Source organism: Sceloporus occidentalis, unplaced genomic scaffold (genome assembly GCF_023333645.1).
Source record: "Sceloporus occidentalis isolate IW3139 unplaced genomic scaffold, rSceOcc1.0.p SCAF_24, whole genome shotgun sequence".
Lineage (NCBI taxonomy): Eukaryota > Metazoa > Chordata > Lepidosauria > Squamata > Phrynosomatidae > Sceloporus > Sceloporus occidentalis.
The window spans coordinates 14,628,934-14,650,013 of record NW_028317004.1 but is presented as its reverse complement, the minus strand read 5'-3'; positions in this window follow the sequence as shown (position 1 = coordinate 14,650,013).

Genomic DNA, 21,080 nt, shown 5'->3' with positions numbered 1-21,080 from the left:
GCCTGATGAGTTTACCTGCATATTTCTGTATATGGAAATAGATCCCTGACCGCAGGGCTTTAACAAACTCAAAATGCGCCTATGCCATGCTTACATTCAAAGATGGATGGTGTATGGGGATAGAATTAGGAGAAAAAAGGTACCTACCACAAGAGCCTACAGGTATCTGTCCTATTACACTGTGCCGTACTTAGTGAAACGCCAGCCAATTGTGCTCCATACAGGAGAAAAAAATTCCTTCCTGATCCTAAATACAGCATTTGGTCTTCTCCCTGGATCAGCTATTTTATGGGTTAACCTGGATATTGCTGTAAAGTGAAATAGATCCCTCTCCACAGAGCTTAAAGCTACTCTAAATGTGCCCTATTAAACCGTACCAACTTACATTCTATGATGGATGGTCTATAAGGACCCAGAATAAAAAAGTGAGGTCCGTATGCTCAGAGCTTATAGTTGCCTGCTCTATTACATTGTATCAAGCTTACACTCTAATAAAGATGGTATACACAGATATAATACGAAGGAAAAAGGTATCTACCGGTAGAGCTTACAGGTATCTGTCCTATTACTTATTGAAAATCCAGCCAGTTATACTCCATAGCGGGGAAAATTCCTTCCTGACCCCAGATCTGATGGTTTTCCTCCCTTGATCAGTCGCCTGATGAGTTTACCTGCATATTGCTGTATATAGAAATATATCCTTGTCCGTAGAACTTAACCATAACCTAAAGGTGCCTGTGCCACGCTTACATTCCATGATGGATGGTTTATAAGGATAGAGTTAGGAGAAAAAAGGTACCTACTAGAAGAGCCTACAGGTAACTGTCCTGTTACACTGTGCCATACTAGGGGAAACTCCAGCCAATTGTGCTTCATACAGGTAAAAAAATCCTCCCTGATCCTAGATACAGCGATTGGCTTTCTCCCTAAATCAGCCGTTTAATGGGATAACCTATATATTGCTTTAAATGGAAGTAGATTCCTACCTGCAGATCTAAAATGTACTCTAACTGTGCCCTGTTAAACTGTGCCAAGCTTACATTCTATAAAAAAGAAAAAATGATTCAGCACTCAACTGTTTGGAGTGCTGGGATTCTTTTCTGCGTTCGTATAGCATTAAACATGGACATATAATTACACATAGAGATAACATTAAATATGCACATATCATTAAACATTGATATAGCATTACATAAAGAGATGACATTAAACATAGCATTAAACTTGGATATAGAATTATACATGGATATAGCATTAAACATGGACATAGCGCTACTTATAGAGACAACATTAAACACGGATATAGCATTAAACATAGATATAGCATTAAAAATGCACATAGCATAAAACATGAACATAGCATTACACATGGACATAGCATTACACATGGACATAGCATTAAACAAGGACATAGCATTACACATGGATATATCATTAAACATGCACATAGCATTAAACATGGACATAGCATTAAACATGGATATATCATTACACATAGAGATAGCATTAAATATAGACATAGCATGACACATGGACATAGCATTAACCATGGATATAGCATTACACATGGAAATAGCACTAAAAATGTACGTAGCATAAAACATGAACATAGCATTAATCATGGATGTAGCATTAAGCATGGACATAGCATTACACGTGGACATAGCATTACACATGGATATTACATTAAACACGGATATAGCATTAAACATGGATATGGCATTAAACATGGACATAGCACTACTCATAGAGACAGCATTAAACATGGATATAGCATTAAACATGGACATAGCATTACACATAGATATGGCAATAAACATGGACATAGCATTACACATGGATATAGCATTACACATAGAAACAGCATTAAACAAGTACATAACATTACTAATGGAGATATTATTAAACATGGAGATAGCATTAAACATGGACATAGTATTAAGCTTGACAAAGGCCCTGTTTGGCCGAAACCTTTTTGTTTTCCTTTCTCTGAATAAAGTAAGCTAAGGATTGGAAGTTGTTTGGAGTGCTGTGATTCTTTTCTGTGTTCGTAAGCTTACATTCTATAACAGATGATATATATATATATATATATATATATATATATATATATATATATATATATACAGAAACAGAATGAAAAAGTGAGGTCCCTATCTACAGGGCTTATAGATACCTTCTCTATTATATTGTACCAAGCTTAGACTATAATAAAGACGGTATATACAGAGATAATATGAGGAAATTTACTTGATGAATTTACCTGCATATTGCTGTAAATGGAAACAGATCCCTGTACGCCGAGCTTAAACATACCCTAAAGGTCCCTGTCCTAAGCTTACGTTCGAAGCTGGATAGTGTATAAGGATATATTTCGTAGAAAAAAAAGGTACTTACCGTTAGAGGTTACAGGTATCTGTCATATTACACGGTGCCACACTTGGTGAGACTATTATGCTTCGCAGGGGGGAGGTAATTTCTTCCCGACCCCAGATATGGTGATCGATTTTCTCCTTGGATCAGTCGCCTTACGGGTTTACCTGCATATTGCTGTATATGCAAAAAGTACCCCTGTCTGCAGAGGTTATAGGTACCCTAAAAGTGTCTTATTAGTCTGTGCCAAGCTTACCTTCTAGAATGGATGGTATATACAGACACAGTAAGGAGAATTCAGGTCCCTGTCCTTGGAGCTTTTCAGTGTCTGCTCTATTACACTTTGCCATGCTTTGTGAAACTCCAGCCAATTATCTTTCTTAGGAGGAAAAAGTCTTTCCTGACCCCAGATACAGTATTATGATCAGCTTTCTTCCTTGATTAGCCTGATTGTACAAAGCTTAAATTCAAAGATGGATGGTATCATTTCTCCAGATACAGTATAGAGAAATGATGTCCTTGCAAACAGAGCATTAGCCTTGGCCCTTTGAAGTCTGCAAAGCTTACATTCTAAGATAAATAGTAGATAAAGATAATAATTTATACTATCTTCCTTCATTGCCTCACCATAACTTCATATTTTATCACATTTCATTGACTCACATCTATAAACTGAACAATAGACCAAACTAAACCTTACTAACCAAAAGCAATTCTGATCTCAGCAACCTCTAACTCTAACCTCAATCACAAAACTATAACATCCAACCACAAATTTAAACTCAAAATATATCTTTCAGCACTGTTGAACAGGCACTGGCCATACTCCTACAGATTTTTGTACTTAATAGGTTCTATCTTTACAATGTCTTATTCCCTCCCATGTGAACAGTTTTTAGAATGAAATCCTTGCTGTGATAATTTCCTTTGTGGGTTGGTTCTTCAGAGGTTCATTTTTCTCTGTTGGGAGTCCAGAAGATATTCCTCAACACAATTTTGTGAGCAGCATCTTCTGTATGGAATGCACAGCAGTCTGATTTGTTTATGCTGGCTGCCCTGGGAGACAACTTTCTCTTGTGATGTCATTGTGTCAAAGTATGGCAAGTATACATTTAAAGGGACACACACACATATAATAGAAATTGTAGGGTTTAATCCCAGATTACTACAAATAAATTTTCTCTTTTTCTCCTGGCTAGATTGATCTCATTTTCTATTGGAAAGTGGGCCTGTCATTGCATTTGAACAAAATGCCACCATCATACTTCATTTTTCATCTTAAATTATATATCATCCCATCTCCTTGGTTAGCATACTAAATATATTTGACAGCTCATTCATGATTAACCAAATGGTGTCTATTCAAGAGAACTCTCATACCTGGTTCACCATATAACAATAAGTTTATGACCCTGTTAAGATCTCAGTTTAAATGGTCATTGTCAGCTGAGATAAGAAAATGCTATGGGCACAGAATGATGCAGAAAAATGTTAGACAAACTGACTGCAATTAATTATGCAGTTAAAGTATGTAAATAGTGTTCTTATCACCATAGCAACCAATGGAATGGTCCCATCAGCAGGAAAGGTTCATTGGTTGAAGCTCAAATCTTGACAAGCTTTTGCACAAGAATGTGTCAAAACGCCACTTTCAGGGTTACAGTAACACCTCAAAAGAAGCAGAAAGCAGAAGCTTCAAAGTAATTTGCCCGACTAGCAAAAATACTTACGTTTCATTCATAAAATGCACAATGCCACCTTATTTCAAATTACAAAGCTCAAGTAACAGGGAAAAAAAACCTGACGTTTGACACCCCCTCTCCCCCACTGAACTGAAAGATGCATGACCCTCAATTTACATCTTTAAGAATATTCTAGAGAGTATTATTGCTTTGTTTGCTAAAGGATTTGTGGTTATCGTGAAACGGTTAACTTTGGCTAGCAAAATAACAATATGGTGTCATTTACTTTATCACTATTTACAGGTACCTCTCCTATTATGTTTGGAAGCTTACATTCTAATAAGTTTGGAATATACAGATAAAACATAGAGAAACAAGCTCCCTGACTGCAGAGTTTATGGGTACCTGTCCTATTACGCTCTGCCAAGCCTACATTCTAAGATGCTATATACAGATACAGTATGTAAAAATAAGGTACATACAGGGAGAAAAAAATTCCTTCCTGATCCTAGATACAGTGATTGGTTTTCTTCCTAGATCAGCCGTTTTATGGGTTAACCTGGACATTTCTGTAAAGTGAAATAGATCCCTATCTACAGAGCTTAAAGCTACTCTAAATGTGCCCTATTAAACTCTATCAACTTTCATTCTATGATGGATGGTGTATACAGTCCCAGTATAGAAAAAGTGAGGTCCCTATCCGCACAGCTTAAAGATGCCTTCTCTATTACATTGTATCAAGCTTACACTCTAATAAAGATGTACAGATCCTTAGTGAAGGATGTATCCTCAACCACCTCTTTTAGCATTTAGAAATCAACTCAACCTTAAAGGAACATTCTATTCTTCAAAACGTTATTTTTATTCGTAATGTATGTTAGAATCCATTTTGCACAACGTATTTTACTACATGCAAATTGGTGCATACATTCTTTAGTTACTGGAGAAAATCTTCATTTCAATATCTTATTTATCTCCTCCCACAGCTGCCTTTAGTGAAATCAGGAATTGTAAGCAGTAATCATACTTTTTGCACATACGCAGTAGCAGCATCCAATAACATTTATTCCAGCAAAATATCAGTATTCAGTTCACCATATATGTTATTGGCTATTTCAGCACCCATTGGATGAGTTCTAGAACTCCAGTTCTGGGAGTTCCACTGAGTATCTGTAAGAAACATATTGCAGTACACTTCCTTTTTCAGGAGAGGCAGCTGGAGGATGATTTGTATTTTCTTACGCCGGTAACAAAAGAATACCTACCTCGATTTGCAGACAGTAAATTTAGCAAGAAAAATAGGGCTGGGTGGACCTTTAAAGAAAATTTTCTGAATTGGAAATCAGTTCCTGAATGGACCAATACAGAAAATGGGACCAAGCTATGTAACATCCCTCAGTGTCATCCCACATCTGCAGGAATAAAACTTCTCTACATAACAAGACATTGTTTACACAGGCACTCCACTACCGAAACCACATTTACTCCAACTCTTTCAGTCAAAACAGTCCCTCCAGAACCTTGAATATGATGTCACCAGATGAACCAACCAGCAAAATGTAAAACAACAAAAAAGTCCAAAAAAGAATAAGATAACTAAAATAAAAAATAAAGTGTATTATTTGGAGCAAGTGCTAAAATTAGCGCTTTATCTTCTCAAAAATCCCGACATAGAAAGAGTTAAAATAAAAGCATTTCAAATACCCAAGGGGTGTCTAATTTAATAAAAAATGAATGGTTTGATGGGGTAAATTGGAATGGCCGGGCTCAAAGTTAGGGCATAGGCACATACTGACCAAAATGGGGAAAAAAGCGAACTTCCCAAATGTGGTATTTTAAATCCCAAGGGATGTCTTGTTTTCAAAAATATATGGTTTGATTGGGTAAACAGAATTATCCAGCTGCAAAGATGGCCCACTTAGGACAATAAAGTTCCAAGGTGAAAAATGCGCACTCCCCAAACAACCCGACAAACCCATGCATGTGGGGTATCAATGAACCCAGGAGATGTTGCTGAACACATATTGGGGTGTTGTTTGGTAGTGACGCATACCAGGAGCTATGAATTAATTCCTGTAGTACAATTTGTGTGAAAAAAATAGAAAGAAAAAATACCACCACAAACTTTGGCAAAGGCCAGCATTTGAAATACCTTTGGGTGTCTAGTTTTCAAAAATATATGGTTTTATGGGGTAAATTGAAGTAGCTGGCTTCAAAGATGTTCCAAAGAGGAGATAGAGGCAGAATGACCAAATGCTAAAAGTCTGTGTTGAAAACCTAAATTACGCATGTCCCAAACGTAGTCTTTTACCAGCCAAACAATCTAACAAACCTATGCATGTGGGGTATCACCATACTCAGGAGATGTTGCTGAACACATATTGGGGGGTTTGACAGTGACATGTACCAGGACCTGTGTATTTATAACTAAATTACAATTTGTGAGAATTAAAAAAAAAAAAAAATTACTACCAGCATTTGACATACCCTGAGGTGTCTAGTTTTTAAAAATATATGGTTTGATGGGATTAAATTGAGTTTAACTGGCTTGAAGGATGTTCCAAAGAGGAGATGGAGGCAGAATGACCAGATCTGGAAAGAAAGGTTTGGAAATCATAAAACGCTACTTGTAGTTATTGCCCTATAACTTACAAAAAAACAGCAAAAAAAACCCAAACCATAAAAACGTTGGGTATTTCTTAACTCAGGACAAATAGTAGAATCTATTTAGTTAGTTGTTTTACTTCCTTTTATAGGTGAGTAAAAGATTTTTCAAATAAAAGTCATAAAAGGTGGGATTTTTTCTCTCAATCATATTTATTGATTTTTGGTATAATAAAAGAAATAACATGTTACACATATTACATAAACAAACAAAAACACAACAACAGAGTCATAAGCGTATAATCTTGCTTTTAGTTTAGTCAGGGGAAAAAAACAAAAACACGGTACCTATGAAGCCGGGTATAGGGTTAGCCCCAATTCAAGTATTTCAGAATTCTTGTAGTTTTTTGATCCAGTCCTCATATATATATATCTGACTTGCTTTTATGAGATATACTAATCCAACCCATACCTTTCTCCATTTGCAGCTGCAACATTAGTTGCTTTTCCAGCTGTGTCTTACTTATAGGTTTAATTTCTTTCCATGATCGTGCGATTAATAGCTTTGTAGCTGCGAATGCATGTATTATTATTATTTTTCATTCTAAAGATACATTTTCAGGGAGGATATGTAACATAGCGGTCTTCATATTTTGTTTTACTCGAATATTATCTATTTTTTCCAATATTTCATATGTGTCGTCCCAAAGGGATTTTATTTCTTTACAACACCACCAAATATGTTTATAATCACCTTTTTCCATATTACACCTCCAACATTTATCCGATGCATTTGGGTACACGATTTTCAACTTTGTGGGTGTCAAATACCATCGATGTATAAGTTTAAAATAGTTTTCCCTAATTGTTATGGAATGTATAATATCGTACGTTCGCTTTATTGCTGTATACCAATCTTGTTGTGAAATCTCTGACCTTAAATCTCTTGACCATCTAGCCAGAAATATTTCTGGTGTAATCTCATCTATATTTCTAATCACTTCAAGGGATTTAGACATAGCTTTTTTATACTGCACTTATTGAATATACCTTCAAGTTTCGCCTGAATGTCTCTGTTAGCCTTATATCGTGCTTGATTTAGAAATGATTTTATTCTTAAGTACGTAAATATTTCCAAGGTAGATAGATTGTATTCTAAAACTAATTGGTTAAAAGATTTTATTTTATCTTCTTGTATAATATCTTTTACTACTGTAATTCCTGCACTTTTCCACTTTTTAAGATTCATATTTTCCATGAGAGTGAGATCCGCATTATCTAAAATCTTATTCTGAAGGTTGAGGTTTTTTTTAATCCTTTTCCATTCCCCCAAAATATCTCTAATTATATAATTTTTTGTTTCCCTTAGTTCACATTCCATCATTTTATCAAATTGCCACATATACGAGGGAAAGTTTTCATTCTTTGCCATAAATTTTTCTAACTTGAACCAGGGTTGATCATTATTTATTTGAAGTTGCATATTGTATATATGAATTAGAAGACATGCTTCATATGCACTTTTAACTCTGGGGTAGTTTAAACCTCCTCCATTCGTTTTTTTTGTGTGAAATATTTTATTCCTAACCTCAGACGTTTACCATTGTTAATAAATTTATTAAAACTAAATCATACTGATCCAAGGACCATATCCTCAACTTTCGCTGTAATTTTTAATCCTAGATAGTTTAGGTCTGATACTTTCCATCTAAAGTTATAATCCTGTCAAATTATTTTTTTTATTTGTGTTTTAATGTTTAATGGTAAGATTACTGATTTTTCTATATTTAATTTATAATTGGAAACATCTGAATATTTTTTTATCGTTGACATTAAATTCCTAATTGATTTTTCTTGGTCCTCTACTGTTAGGACATCATCAGCATACATGCATATTTTTAATTCTTCCGGTAAGAATCTAAGCCCTTTAATCTTCTCATTGTTTCTTATAGCTATAGCTAGAATCTCTATAGATATTTTATATAGCATAGGTGATAAAGGTCAGCCTTGTTGTGTCCCATATTTCAGATTAAACCACTCTGCTTTAATGTTTTGACCAATTGTTCTTGCTGTAGGATTAGAATACAGAGCCTGAATTGCTGACAAAACTTGGCCTTTAATTCTTTAGGCACATAATGATTGGAACATAAAGTCCCAGTTTACCCGGTCAAAGGCCTTTTCTGCATCGAGTGCTAGTAAACACAATGATTTATTTTCTAGATTTACAAAATCCAGAATATCAATAGTACGCCTGATATTATCGTATGCCTGTCTTTCGGAAATAAATCCTATCTGATCCGGGTGGATTATAGTTGTTATCACCAAATTTCAATCTCTCTGCCCAAATTGCTGCATAAATCTTCATATCTACATTAATGAGAGAAATGGGTCTATAACTTCTAACATCCTCTGCAGTTATATTATTCTTGAGTATTGGGAGTATATTAGCTCTTAAAAGTTCTTCCGGAGCTGTCCCTTGTGTACTAATTTCATTAAACATATCTGTTACTATTTTGCTAATGTTCCCTATCAAATTTTTATAGAAATCACCACTAAACACATCTGGTCCAGGACTTTTTTGATTTTTAAGATTTTGTATAGCTTTAATCACTTCTACTTCTTCAATAGGTCTGTTTAATACTGTTAATTGGTCCTTATTAATCTTTGGGATAGGTAACGCCTTTAAGTATTTTTTTATCTCTTCCGAATTTGCATTAGACTCTAAATTGTATAATGATTTATAATATTCATTAAATATCTTACCGATAGCTTCTGGAGTCATATAGGTCTCGTCTTCTTCTATTATTTTATAGATATGATCTTTTGCTTGTTTTATTTTTAATCTGTTTGTTAAACTTTTATCAACTTTGTTATTCGTGTAGTACCAATATTGTTTTAATCTTTCTAAATTTTTATTAGTATTCTCTATTTCCAGTTCATTTATTCTATTTTTTAATTGGCTTATTTTGTTAGATCTAAACTTAGTTGGTTGATCTTTTATTTATTGCGTCAAGTTCCTCTAAATGTATATATAGAGAGGATAAATCCATATCCCTTTTATTTTCCGTGGCCTATTTTAATCAAATGCCCCCTAATAACACACTTATATGCACACCATAGAGTTGAACGTGAGATTTGTTTATCATCATTTTCTTGAAAATACAGATTGGTGATATCTTTCAGATACTCTAAATGTTTCTGCTGTCTCATAAGAGTAGGATTTAATCTCCATTCTCTTGTTGTAAAATATCGCTTATTTGAATGTGTTTCCCAAATATTTGCGTTATGATCCGACCACACAATATCTTTAATTAGCACTTTCTTAAAACGTTCAACTAAATACTGGATTATTATTCGGTGCATACAGATTAATTAAAGTAAATAATTCATTTTGTATCGTGCAAATAATAATTATGTATCTGGCCTCTTGATCTATCTCCTGGAATATAATATCTACTGTAATGTTAGATGTAATCAGCACAGCGACTCCTCTTTTTTTTTAATCTACTAAGGAAGCGGCTACCACCTTGATTATATTTTTTCCTTTAATATAATTTTCTTTGGTTTTAAGCAGTGGCGAATATATATTGCCAAAAGTAATGTGCTATGGAATGATACTTTTGTTATTGGACAATACAATACTTGATCATTCAACATGGGAAGCCTGAAGCCACAATTTAGTACGACTAATCCTTGAAATCCTTTTCAAGGATTGTGTTGAAAACAACACAATACCTTAACTTTTGCGCTAAATGATTTCAGGGCCTAATATTAGATCCTGCTGCTGATATATATATATTAGACCCTGCTGCCCATATATATTAATATTAGCCCCAGTTGCCGATATATATATTAATATTAGTCCCTGCTGCCGATATATATATAAATATATATATAAATATTAGACCCTGCTGCCGATAGCAGCTATAGATCAACACATTAACACACAAACCCAGCTTTGCATGCATAGATCAATTGAAATTCACTTGTGATCTCAGCACTGAAGGTATATATCAAATCAACAGAATCAGACATACAAATCCTGTATTTGCAGGTATACAATAATAATATATGAAACGTAGCATTGCAGGTATAGATCAAATAAATACATGGAAACAGCATTGCAGGTATTAATCAACTGAACAAGACATACAAACCCTGTATTTGCAGGTATACATAAATAATGTATGGAAACATAGCATACCAGATATGGATCTACAGAATAACACAGAAACCCAGCTTTGCAGGTGTAGATCAATTGGAATTCACCTAAAAACACAGCATTAAAAGTATATTTAAAACCCCCTAAATTACAGGCATAGATCACAGGTTGCACACCCCAAAGCCAGCCCTGACGTCCACACTGCCCACATAGAACCTGGCCAGCATCCAGATAACACACATAAGATTTGCCATCTTTGTCCCATATACACCCTGCCACAGTTATACATCTATGATACAATAAAATGCAAGGCGCTGCAGGGATGAGATGGTTACTCATGTACCGCACAGGCTAAATGGCTGATTTTAATAATATTTGCAGTTGATCAGGATTTAAAAAATTTCCTTCCCTCAACCGTTGGCTAAATTTAACCCCATGATCAAAGCATGGGCATAGGAACCCTTAAAAATCTGGGGGGGGGACAGCATTTTCCCCCATCAGATCCCCACTTTCTCACACTATCTACCCCCTCTCCCCCCTCTCACACTTTCTTACTATCTACCCCCTCCCTACCCTTCCTTCTCACACTATCTACCCTCTCCCTACCCCCCCTTCTCACTAGCTACCATCTCCCTATCGCCCCCTTCTCACTAGCTACCCTCTCCCTACCCCCCCTTCTTACTAGCTACCCTCTCCCTACCCCCCCTTCTCACTGTCTACCGCAGGGGTGTCCAAGTTTTTTCTGCAGTGGGCCACTTCATCAGAATTGTATACGTGCGCGGGCCGCACTCATTTTTCACTGTGAGAAAATATGGCCTTTAATAAAATATGCAGATTAAAATAAAGTAAATGACACAAAACCTTTACTTTTCCTCTCATTGATTTCTGGGCCTAGAAAGTTTTGTGACTACAAATTCAGGACTCAGGATAATTAAAAATGAAATAGTTCTATTTAATCTAGGGATGCACCAAAATGAAAATTCTGGACCAAAACATTCACGGTTCACTTAGCCAAAACCGAAAATGACCCCCCACCTTTAAAAATAATAATAAAAACTCACATTTTTAATAAAAGTAGGTAACACACCACAATTGGACAAAACAAATTAGCATCTAGGAAATAGTGATCACAATATGATGCATTATAACTTGTCCTTCAATAAGGGAACTCTTAGAGGAGCCACAAGAACTATGCACTTTAGGAGGGCAAAGTTTGATCAACTAAGAGAAGCCCTTAACACTGTAAATTGGGAAAATGTCCTCAAAAACAAGAGTACAGACGCTCAATGGGAGATTTTTAAGAATATCTTAAATTCTCACTGTGAAAGGTACATACCGTATGGGAATAAAAGAGTCAGGAACAAGAGAAAACCAATGTGGATAAATAAAAATGTAAAGGGGGCAATAAATGGCAAAAAAAAGGCATTTAAGCTACTAAAACAGGAAGGCAGTGAGGAAGCACTAAAAAGCTATCGGGAAAAAAATAAAATATGTAAAAATCAGATAAAAGCAGCAAAATTGGAGACAGAAAGACTCATTGCCAAAGAGAGTAAAACAAACCCCAAAATGTTCTTTAACTATATAAATAGTAAAAAGGTTAACAATGAAAGCGTTGGCCCCTTAAAAAGTAATGAGGGAGAAGTTATAGACGGGGATCAGGAAAAAGCTAATCTATTAAATATATTCTTCTCTGCTGTATTCACAGAGGAAAATGAAATGCCAGGTAATATACAGCAGGATGAGATAAATGCCCCAGTACATGTCGCCTGTCTAACCCAGGAAGAAGTGCAGTGCCGCCTAAAAAAAATCAAAATAGACAAATCACCAGGTCCAGATGGCATTCACCCCCGCGTTCTAAGGGAGTTAAGTAATGTAATAGACAGACCCCTATTTCTAATATTCAAGGACTCTATAGTGACAGGGTCTGTTCCCCAGGACTGGCGCATAGCAAATGTTGTGCCAATATTCAAAAAGGGGACAAAAAGTGACCCGGGGAATTATAGGCCTGTTAGTTTAACTTCTGTTGTGTGTAAACTGTTTGAGGGTTTCCTAAGAGATGCTATTTTGGAGTATCTCAATGAAAATAAGTGTATGACTCCATATCAGCATGGGTTTACAAGGGATCGGTCCTGTCAAACTAACCTGATCAGCTTTTATGAGGAGGTGAGCTCAAGACTGGATCGGGGTGAATCGCTGGATGTCGTATATCTTGATTTTTCCAAAGCATTTGATACGGTGCCACATAAAAGGCTCGTACATAAAATGAGAATGCTTGGGCTGGGGGAGAATGTGTGTATGTGGGTAAGTAACTGGCTCAGTGATAGGAAACAGAGGGTGGTTATTAATGGTACATACTCTGAGTGGGTGACTGTTGCTAGTGGGGTACCACAGGGGTCAGTTTTGGGTCCTATTCTTTTTAATATATTTATTAATGACCTTGTAGAGGGATTGCATAGTAAAGTATCAATCTTTGCAGACGATACTAAGCTCTGTAACGTGGTTAACACAATAGAGGACAGCGCACGATTACAAATGGATCTGCATAGGTTGGAGGCTTGGGCTGGGATGTGGCAGATGAGGTTCAACACAGATAAATGTAAGGTTATGCACATGGGGAAGAAAAATCCAGGCTGGGAATATGTATTAAATGGGAAAACACTGGGGACGACTGACATGGAAAAGGACTTAGGAGTTTTAGTTAACAGTAAATTTACCTGTAGCGACCAGTGTCAGGCAGCTGCTGCTAAGGCAAATAAAATCATGGGGTGCATCAAAAGGGGCATAGATGCCCACGACAAGGAAATAATTCTACCCCTGTACAAGTCACTAGTCAGACCACACATGGAATACTGTGTACAGTACTGGGCACCAGTGTACAAGAAAGATATAGTGGAGCTGGAGAGGGTTCAAAGACGGGCAACCAGAGTAATAAGGGGAATGGGAGGACTACAGTACCCAGAAAGATTATCAGAATTGGGGTTATTTAGTTTGGAAAAAAGACGGCTTAGGGGGGACTTAATAACTATGTATAAATATATAAGGGGGCAGTACAGAGATCACTCCCAGGACCTATTTATACCCAGGACTGTATCTATAACAAGGGGACATCCTCTACGGCTGGAGGAAAGAAGGTTTCTACACCAGCACAGACGGGGGTTCTTTACAGTAAGAGCGGTGAGATTATGGAACTCTCTGCCAGAGGAAGTGGTGATGGTAAACTCAATAAAAGAGTTCAAAAGGAGCCTGGACGTGTTTCTTGAAAGCAATAATATTACAAGTTATGGATATTAGATTAATAGGGACAGAACGTTGATCCAGGGATTTATTCTGATTGCCATATTTGGAGTCGGGAAGGAATTTTCCCCCTGGTATGGGGCAATTGGCATCTGCTTCATAAGGGTTTTTTGCCTTCCTCTGGATCAACACAGTAGGGACACAATATGTATATAGGTTGAACTTGATGGACTTTGGTCTTTTTTCAACCTTATGAACTATGTTACTATGTTACTATGTAATATGACTTGGCATGATAGGAGTCTGATTGCTAACAGCTAACCCAGCCAGCAAGTACATGCTGGTACAGGGTGGCTGTGATGTGCAGACCCCATACTGCTGGCAGCATCAATACAAAAGGGGGGCAGCTAGCTATGTTTCAGCATGTACTGGCTAACTTGGCATGATAGGAGTGTGATTGCTAACATCAATCACAGTCCCATCATGCCTAGGTTCCAGCACTTACACATCCATGCTATCACACACACACATTCATTCATATACTTATTCATTCACAGATTCATTCCCTCAATCACGCATACTCATTGAAACACCCTCCCCACCCCCTTACCTGCACTGCAGCTCCTCGATGCCGCTCACAGGCTTCAGCAGAGGGCGCGGCCTACCTCTGTGTTCTCTGGACTGCACAGAGGAAGCATGATGTGATGTAATGTCACGTGAACTCTGCTGGGTTCCGGTTCCTCTGTGCAGTACAGAAGACCCTCCCACACGTAAGTAGCAGGGCTCGAAGTGCGGACCGCGTAAGATCGGTTGCCCGATCTTAGTATTTTTTATTCTTATTTATTGTTTTACAAGCTATATACCGTTGGAAAGGTGAGGTAATTACCTTTCCAACGGTATATGTTGGGGGTCTGTAGCTGCTTAGATGCCTGAGATACAGGCATCTAAGCAGCATGCCCCCATACCTTTTTAACTGACAATTGTCAGTTGTTAATATAGTTGCGTGGTGACGTCATCGCGTCATTGCGCGAGACGTCACCGGCCGGATCTGGTGGCCCCGGTGATGCCGTTCAGTTTGAGGGGCAGATCGCCGGGGTAGGTGGTGATGGAGGTCCACAGACCTCCATCAAGGTAGGGTAGTGCTAGTGATGGCATGGTGCCGTCGTTAGCACCTGACTGTGACTGCTAGCGACGGCACCATGCCGTCGTTAGCAGTCAAGGGGTTAAAGTCCCATTGTGGGACTGTCCTGGGTGGCTCCAAATTCGGTGGGGGGGCAACAGGGGGGACAAGGAATATCCTAGGGGGGGCTATTGCCCCCCTGTAGCGACGCCACTGGTTTTAAGCCAATGTGTTTCTTGGAGGAAACAAATATCTATTTTTTCCTTTTTTATTAACCTTAATATACCCGCTCTTTTGTAAGGACTGTTTAAACCTTGTGTATTTAATGCTAAAAAATGTACCATTTCATTTTAGATTTTGGCTGCACAAATACCGGGCTTCGTATATGACAACATGTAAAACATCGTACACAAATAAAAAATACCAAAAAAGAAAAAAAAAAGAAAAAAAAAACCATATATAAAACATATAAGTGATTAAATGTATAGAAATTCCCTCGTTGTGATGTTGTGTAGTGTATATAGAGTGTAAGAGTATATTCATCATATGTGTTTATACATCTATAATAGATGTATAGTGATGTGAGGGGGGAGGTAAAGAAAAAAAAATAGGTGGTTAAATGTGTATAAACTAGAAACACAAAATCCCTTATTGTGTTGTAGTGTAATGTGTAAGCAGTGTATTCATCATGTGTGCATATACATCTATAGTAGATGTATAGTGATGTGGGGGGGGTGAAAAAAACCCCAAACTTTTAATCTGTATCAGCGGGTTAAACATATATCGAATCTATAATCAGTACCCCTGTACTTGGAAGTAAATACTTAAGTGGCATCTAAAAAAAAAAAAAATAGTCAACAAATGCTTACATACGTATCCATATAGCTCCCCGTTAATAAATTCATTTCATTTAACGGTAGTGTTTTTGGTTTTCCACCAATCTTGAACTTTTTTAGGGGAGTCCATAGTGTATATTTGTCCCTCTGAAAATACATTGAGTTTTGTAGGGAAGTCCCATGAGTAGTGAATATTATTTTCTCTGAGTAACTTGGTGATGTCTTTGTATTGGGCTCTTTGTTGACGAGTTCTCCGTGATAGATCTTGATAGAAGGTTACGTTTTTAAATCGGTCATCTTCTGATTTGTACAATCTTGATGCTGAATAAATGTATTGCCGAATTCTAAAGGTTGTAAATTGGACAATCACATCTCTAGGTACATCAGATGGAATAGACTTGGGTTTCAGTATCTTGTATACTTTGTCTATCATATTGTCACATTGTTTTTCTTTCAGGCCCATATCCTGGAATAAAGATGAAAGCGTTGGGATCAAGTCTTTTGAAGTTATCCTTTCAGGTAAACCCCCAATTCTTAGATTTTTACTCCGAAATGTATTTTTTACTTCTTCTATTTTGCCTTCAAGTAAAGATATTTTGTATTCTAGTAGATGGTCTTGTTCAACCTTAATTTCTTCATTCTTCTTTTCTGCGCCTGTAAGGCGCTCAGCTATGTTTGCTATATCTGTTTTTATATCTGAAATATAGCTTTTCAATTCTTGTTTTATTTGCTTAACCCCTTAACGTCCATTGCCGGGTCAGGCACGTCATTCAAAACGGTCACTTAACGACCTATGATGTGCCTGACACGTCATGAGACTTAAACAAGCTTAGAAAGTGATCACCGAGATCGGCATCATGGGCCATGTCTGGCCCCTCCCCGGGGCGTCAACAACCGCCATACATTGTATGGCCCGTTTTAAAAGCGTTTAGGAGGCGATCAACGATCACCTCCTAAACTTCAATGGTGTCGCTGGAATGCCTAGATCATGAGGCATTCAGCGACACCAAACACTTACCCCAGGACGGGCTGTGACCGCTCCGGAGAGCGGTCACAGCCGCTACTGCCAGTGATCTTCGCCATCCCCAAGATGGCGGCCGCCCGGGAAAAAAAAAAATAAAGTTGAAAAAGTTCGCTAGATGGTCTTCAGACCCTCTAGAGAACTCTGACTCCACTTGCAGGTTGAATACAGGTACTGCATTCAACCATACAAGTGAATGGAGCCCAGCTTTCTAATCACTATGTGATTAGTGTTACGAGGAATCAGGCACCACAGGTGATGGACCCACAATGCAGGAATGGCGAGTAAATCCAATAAACAAGCCGGGATCGAGGCAGGCAGCACAGGTGCGAAGTAAAAAAACAATAGCCAAGGTCGGGACGGGCAGCGCAGGATCGTAGTCAAAGAACAATAGCCAAGGTCTGGTACACAAAAATAGCAATCAAAAGGCACAAGCGAAACAAACACCCCGAGAACAATGATATTGACTCGTTGAATGGGCAAGGAAACACAGGACCAGGAAGTTTAAATAGGACCAATGGCGGGAGAGCAGGTACGATGACGTCATCGCGACCGGCGCAAGAGAAGCGTCGTCGCGATGGCAACGAAACAAAACAAACCCTCCTGCCTGTGGTACCTCCGCGAATGACGCGGAAGCGCCACACAGGCAGGAGAGGAAGGAGACAGCCACCGTGGACAGGCAGCGGCGATCGAACACTCGATCGCCGCCGACATGCCCGCGGCGGCTAACCACAATGTCCTCTCTGCCTGTGCTGCCGCCGCGAGCGACGCGGCAGCGCCACACAGGCAGAAGAGGTACTGGTCGGGTGCCGCGAGCATGTAGCGGCGGATCGTCTCCTCGATCGCCGCTCACATGTAGCGGCAGCCCGATCAGGACTGTCAGTGGCAGGAAGGCGTGCCTGCCCGACACACACGCCCCCTCGTGTGCGCGCCGCACGCACGGCAACACACGAGGAGGACGGGCGCGAGGAACGCAGAGGGACCCCAGCCGGACGGGTAGGCATGACAATTAGTAAAATATTAAAAAAAATTAAAAAAAAAAGGAAAAAAAAAAAGCTTAAAAAAAACATGGTAACATTTAAAAATTATTATGCATCAGAGGAACTATCCAGTTCCAGTAAAAAAAAAGTCCAAAAAGAATAAAATAAATTAAATAAAAAAAAAAAGTTTATTATTATGAGCAAATGCTAAAATTAGCGCTGTATCTTCCCAAAAATCCTGACATGGAAGAATTTAAATAAAAGCATTTCAAATACCCAAGGTGTGATGGGTCGTCCTGTGCCCCAGACTGGACACATCCGCCCGTCATCTCCTTCCCTCTCCCAGTATGCGGACACGCTGTGGCTGTCCGAAGAAAGCAGTCACAGACCTGCACTTCCCTCAATCATGAGACAGGACTTCATGCTTCGAGGTTAAAACTAGACTTGTGCATTCGTCTTCGGGCGAACATGAAAACGAACACGAAGAGTGCGTTTTCGTGTTCGTTCCGAAGACATGAAGAAGAGAAGACAGTGCCGGTAAAACGTAGGCGAAGACGAAGACTCACACACGAAGAATCTTCGCCTTCGTCTACTATTCTCCCCGGTCCCTTCCCCATCTAACTTACCTTATCTTCACAGCATCGCGGGATTTCCGCTCCCGTTAACCCCTGCGATGCTGCGTTGGATAACGGGAGCAGAAATCCGTAGGGTAAAGGGCTGTGCAAGCGACCAATAGGCTCACTCGCACGGCCCCTTACCACTAGTTGCTAGGCAGAAAAAAAAAAATAACCTGGGACCCTGCTGCAACAGTTAAAAGTCCGTGCCAGCGACCAACAAAGTCGCCGGTACGGACATTTAACTGACACAGCAGAGACACCAGTGGTCTCCCCGCTGTGTCAGTTAAATGTCAGTGCCAGCGACCAACAAAGTCGCCGGTACAGACATTTAACTTAGCATAAATAACTTACTATAACTTCGGACACAATGCTGCCCTCTGTTGGTTTTAAATTAAGTAGCATATGCTTGAAATCCAAAGTTATTCTGCTACTCGGTGTAAAACCAACAGAGGGCAGCATTCTGTCCGAAGATATATTAGCCATATGTGGCAGTGTGTTCATTTTCATTTATTAATTATTTAAATAAAATATATCCCCATGATCCGCTGGTCTCCCCGCTGCAACAGTTAAATGTCCGCACTCGCGGACATTAATTTTGTCGAACTTCCAAACTCTTTTTTTCTATTTATTTTGGGGTTTTTTTGTATTAAACTGTTAGACGAAAGGATCATGGGAATAAATGCAAATGAGCTCACGGCCCCATATGGCTTATATATCTTTGGACAGAATGCTGCCCTCTGTTGGTTTTACATTAAGTAGCATATGTTTGAAATCCAAAGTTATTCTGCTACTCGACGTAAAACCAACAGAGGGCAGCATTCTGTCCAAAGATATATTAGCCATAGTCTAACAGTTTAATACAAAAAAACCCCTAAATAAATAGAAAAAAAGAGTTTGGAAGTTCGACAAAATTAATGTCCGCGAGTGCGGACATTTAACTGTTGCAGCGGGGAGACCAGCGGATCATGGAAATATATTTTATTTAAATAATTAATAAATGAAAATGAACACATTGCCACATATGGCTAATATATCTTCGGACAGAATGCTGCCCTCTGTTGGTTTTACGTTGAGTAGCAGAATAACTTTGGATTTCAAACATATGCTACTTAATGTAAAACCAACAGAGGGCAGCATTCTGTCCAAAGATATATAAGCCATATGGGGCCGTGAGCTCATTTGCATTTATTCCCATGATCCTTTCGTCTAACAGTTTAATACAAAAAAACCCAAAATAAATAGAAAAAAAGAGTTTGTAAATTCGACAAAATTAATGTCCGTGAGTGCGGACATTTAACTGTTGCAGTGGGGAGACCAGCGGATCATGGAAATATATTTTATTTAAATAATTAATAAATGAAAATTAACACACTGCCACATATGGCTAATATATCATCGGACAGAATGCTGCCCTCTGTTGGTTTTACACTGAGTAGCAGAATATTCTGCCCCAGAATATATTAGCTATATATGGTACTGTGATCATTGGTCGACAGCAGGAGGCCCCCTGCTGGCGACCAATGGAGTTGCTGATACACACATTTAAAGTACTGGCGCCAGAGCTGCGTTAACCCCGTATTAACCCCTTAACCGGAAAAAACGAAGAAAAAACGAATATTCGCCCGAAGAGAAGACAGGAACGGGCGAATATTCGCGGAATCCGAAGATTTTTTTTTCCCCGAAGACGAGCACGAAGACGAACACGAAGAGCCCCCTGGTGCCCAAGTCTAGTTAAAACAGAACTCTCTTTATTACAAACACACAGAATTTATATACAATCTCCATTTACTGTGCACCGAACCCAAACCCCAATCCTATCAGCCACATCCCATCACAAATCCCATCGGTATACAGGGGATGTATCAGGTGAGGGTATTAAGGGATACAATGGGTTTCCCCCACCTGTGTTATTCCCCCTGTAGTGTGGGTGCTGCCGGGGCAGACAGGGCTGTGCTGGCTGATTAAGAGCCCCAGCCAGATTATAGGATCGTCTCTTTAAAGGCTGGAGCTGCAGCCACATTCAAACAGGTTACAAATAAATATAATAATAATAACAGTGAAGATCAGACATGGTTCTTCACATTACTCCCCTCTTGTGCAAACGTCCGGCAGACACAGCCAGATCCCTAACGGATCGGCTTGGGGATGACCGGGCCTCTACTGTCTCTAGTCCTGCGGGGTAGGGAGAGCGGGCGTGCGGCCTCTGGGCCACCCTGGCAGCCCCATGTCAGTCACCCAGGCTCCTGGGCCTGGCGCGTAGTCAAAGTGTAAGAGGCCAGCCCAGAAGCCTCTCCAGTGGGCAGCCCTCTTTAGTCTCCTCTGCAGATATGGGAGACCTTTCTCCAGGGCTTCCTTTCTCCTCTGGGCCCTCAGCCCAGACTCTGCTTCCTCCCAACCTGATGGAAACCTCCCATGGTTACCCTGACTACGGGCTTGTCCCGAGTCAGCTCC